Source organism: Tupaia chinensis, unplaced genomic scaffold (genome assembly GCF_000334495.1).
Source record: "Tupaia chinensis unplaced genomic scaffold, TupChi_1.0 Scaffold000093_1, whole genome shotgun sequence".
NCBI classification, from domain to species: Eukaryota; Metazoa; Chordata; class Mammalia; order Scandentia; family Tupaiidae; genus Tupaia; species Tupaia belangeri.
In genome coordinates this window covers 8721555-8725920 of record NW_006159555.1, presented here as the reverse complement: position 1 = coordinate 8725920, position 4366 = coordinate 8721555, and the positions used below count along the sequence as shown (strand labels likewise).

The 4366-nt window shown below is 36.9% G+C and overlaps 1 pseudogene; it reads right to left on the bottom strand.

Moving 5' to 3' along the window:
* LOC102502604 (multifunctional protein ADE2 pseudogene) overlaps positions 1-2072 on the bottom strand; it is a 14762-nt pseudogene extending 12690 nt beyond the window's left edge.
* Between the last annotated feature and the right edge of the window lie 2294 nt (positions 2073-4366).

Genomic DNA, 4366 nt, shown 5'->3' with positions numbered 1-4366 from the left:
TTTTTTTTTTTTTTCATTATAATTAAGTCAGTGGATTTCATGTATTGAGGGTTTTCTTCTTGAATAATGTCTTTCTCAAAAACAAAACAGAACTTCCTCCAGGTTCCCCCACTTCCACCCCTATTCCATTGTCACTGTTTTTAAGGTGAGGCTGAGCACCCATTTGGTAAAGCAGCCAACGTTAAATGACTGCTTAGATAAACATTTGTAGGTGTTAATTGGTCCTGCGGGGGGTCTTTGAAGCTCAGCAACTCTGTTCCCTTTGAAGTTTTGTTTTTGCTCCTGCCAAAAACCTCCTGCATCTCTCACTGAGCAGGCATCCCCAGACTTTTCTCTTTAAGCACTGGCCACCCTTTCCTGGGATTTCAGACTCAGCAGGCCTTAGTGGGTGTGGATATCATTCTTGTAACTGATTGTATCCCTTGATCAAAATTCTTTCTCTTTCCTCTCTGGTTTGTTACTCCCTGGTCCCTAGGGCATGAATTTGAGCGTGTCCCTACCAAGAAAGGCCTGGTATTCTAAGTGTAGACAAGGCCTGTTCTAAGCAAGTTCAAAACCAAGACAGCAAACAAAATGAACCAACAATTCATGCTAGTTATTTTTAGGGCTTTCTTTGCATCATGATTGCTTTGTTTTTTTTTTTTTTTTAAGGATTACTTTATTTAACTTTATTTATTTATTTATTTACTTTAATTTAACCAGAGAGGGACAGAGTAAGCAAACAAGACAGGGAGGAGGGAGGTAGGAAATAGAGAGAGAGAGAGAGAGAGAGAGAAAGGCACCAGGCCCAGGACTTGAACTGTAGTCAGCCATTTGGGAGTCCAGTACCCTTAACCACCATGCCACCTGATGGTTTCCCCTCCCCCATACTCAGCTTTAATCCTCAATTTCATCTGGCTCTCATGGGCAGATGATACCTGGAGTTCACATGGAATGCTAAAATTTCCACAAGCTTTCTTTATTTTTTTTCACAGTGACCAAGATTAGAAGTTGAACCCATCAATACTATAACCCTGCATTGACTTTTTTATTTTTTCCATATTTACAATTTTTTTATACTTTCAGTCACTGTATATTATTATAACATGCAAAATGAATTTTCCCGGAAGGAATACACTGTATCTTATTCCAGTCAAAGGTATTATCTATGTTATCAACAGATAATTTTCCATTTGTGTGTCCCTTGGATGTTTTACTTCTTTCTTTTTCTCCTTGATTCTCTTCCTCTAACCCTCCCATATTTCCCCCTTCTCTTAGATTGTCTCTAGTATCCATAATCGTTTTCTCTGCATTGACTTTCTGATTTCAGAAACTACTCTCTCTGCATCCCACTCAAAGTTTTTCTTTACCGTAGCCCTTCAGGAGTTACTTCTTTGAAGTCAAGGTAAGACGGTCTTTCTGTTGACTTTGACCCCCTGATGGTCTGTCTCCAGGAACCATGATCAATAATATAACATAATATGAGGAATAACAATTTCTTTGGTGATTCCATCAATACCAAATTCAATCTTCATACCAACCAGTGTACAGTTCTGGGACAACTAGGATTTCTCTAGTATTTTGAACAAAGCCTGTGTAGTGTGATTCATGACCTCCATTTTATTTTGGCCTATCACAAGTCCAGCAAAGCAAAATTTTGCAGCAATCAACTGTTCCTCAGACCACTGTATGTCATCATTGGCATCATCTTTAAAAAACAGCTCCACTTTAGGTGGGTAAAACTTACATCCTTCCTGATGCCAGGATTTCTTTTGAGAAAAGAACCTGTTGCTATTCTCCTGCAAACTTTCTTTTGGAATCATTTCACTCTGGGGTGCAATGAAAGCTGTCTCCCTACATTTTCTGGGGAAAGTTTTGATACCTGCTTCCTGTAACTGCTGTAAAATGCAACTGGTAAGTGTAGTTGAAATTGCAGCTTTTCCTTTCAGGTGATTCTAGCTGCATTTCCTGTTGTAATGTGGTCCTTGGACTGCAGGGGGAATTTTCCTTGACTATCCAATAGTTCATAGACTTCTTTTGTTTCACCCTTCTAGAGTATTTTGGCCAATGTTTAGCACCTCTGCTGTCACCATTATCCTGAGTGGGCTGGGGGGTAACCGCCAGAAGAGAAGCTAAAAAGAGGAGTGATCCTAAACACTCTGTCCTATTAATTTTTTTGAGAGACACTACTTTGATTATTTTGCTAGAACTTTATCTTATTGATTGTTTTTAGAGAAATACATCTCTGATCTATTTAACAATTCTATCATTATTCAGTTGTCATTAATTTTGGCTTATAATTTTATTAATTTATTCATGTTGTTTTATTAATATTTATATATTTTAAAATTTAAGGTAAATATTTAGTTACTGTATTTTAAAATTTCTTGTTTAAGACTGTGAAATATTGTTTTGGCTGCATCTCACATGTTCTTTTAAATAAATATCATCTTCATTTTCTGGAAACCTCTTAAAAAGTTTATTCATTTATTTATTTAATATGAGAGAGAGGAAGAGAGAGAGAGAGAGAGAGACAGAGAGAGAGAGAGATGTTCTCTATCGGGTCTCACCAAAGTTATAGTCTTTCTACCTTAGTCTCCCAGACAATCAGGATTGTAGGTGTAGAGTCCCACCAAGTCTGTTCCGGTTGGTCCAAGATCTGAACCTACGCCTCCCGTGCAGTTCCAGCATTGTGCTACACTTTCAGTTTTATCTTTTTAGATTTTAAAGCTTTTTGTGACTATATATAGATACATATTATAAAATTTACCTTTCAAATGATTTTAAGTGCTCAGTTCTGTGGTATTAAGTACATTCACACTGCTGTGAAATCAGTACCGTCTGTCCACAGAATATTTTCACCTCCTCAGCTGAAGCCTTGGACCTATTCGGAGCTAACTCTCCATTCACTTAACGCCCCAACCCCTGGCAACCACAATTCTATTTTCTGTCTCTATGACTCTGAATATCCTAGGTACTTTATACAAGTGAAGGCACATGGTATTGGTCTTTTTATGCCTGATTTATTTCACTTAACATCATGCTTTTAAGGCTCATTCATACTGTAGCATGTGTCAGAATTTCATTCTTTCTAAATGCTTAAGAACAGTATAATATGATTCCTGAAGTTTATTTTCTAAGATCCCAAGCAAAACAAAATTTGAAAACTTGTATTTTTTACACTTGCAAATTATATAATTCTAATCTTGTAAATACTTGTTAAGGTCTAGGATTGTATTTGTAGTGTTGTCATTTTTTATTTGTATACTTACTAGGTTTTACTCTATTAGAAGTTTGCAAATACATAAGGATGACAAATAGTAGACAAAGCTTTTTTAAAGTAAATCCATCTGAAAATTTCACAGGAAGTTAATAAGCAATGCTTTGACTGGCATTTTACATTGAAAGAAAAAATAATTTTAAAGATTATAAAAGAATTTTAATATTTTAAATTTCATGGGCTGTGTTATCAAGGACATGCCTATCTTTGTGCATAGAAATGTAACTAAGTTACAAAGAGTGAAGAAATAAAGAAGTTGCATTTTTTTTTTTTTTAAGAAAGAGATTTTTGTTATAGGGCATGTGAACTCCCCAGAGAGAGACAGAGAGACAGAAAGCAAGAAATGACCCTCCCAGAGGGGATGGCCACACCACAATCTCTTTTTCTCCATTCTCCTCTCAGAATTTTGGGCATGCACACACATGTGCCCAGCGTTAGTTTTGATCGGGTGAGTCCGGGACTCGAACCATGGTAAACTATGTTGGAGTCCAGTGACAGCCGTTATGCCATCTGCTGGACCCACAAGTACTGGTTTTGAGGAAGACTATTAATTTTAGCAATAGCACAATGTAACAACTTTCCATAGGCATGGACATGGCAGTATTATAAGAAATAGAGTACTTTTTAAAAACACAACTATAGGGTTTTGACAGTTTTCCCAAAAGCATCCTTTAATTCTTCAACCCTAAAATCATTCTCTTTTGAAGTATTTGTCATACCATATGACTATTAAGCTTGTCTCACTCCAGCAGAGTCTCTTTAGACTGTCTTTTGATAGGATTTTAGAAGTTCTCCAATAATACGGTAATCTGCACCATGACACATTGTTTTAAAGGTCTGAAATTCACTTCACATTATATTTAAATAACATTTTGATTAAAGTTGAATCAATCACGCAGGTGCATGGTGGATAAGACATTGGATCCCACATGTCCAACTCTACAGTTCATGTTCTGGACCTGGCAACTTGAAAAACATGCAAAGCATGTATGTATGCATGCCCAAAATCCTGAGAGGAGAATGGAGGCGAAGGGATTGTGGTGTGGCCATCCCTCCTGTGGAGTGATTTCTCACTTTCCCTTTCTCTGTTTCTTCATGGTCAGTGCA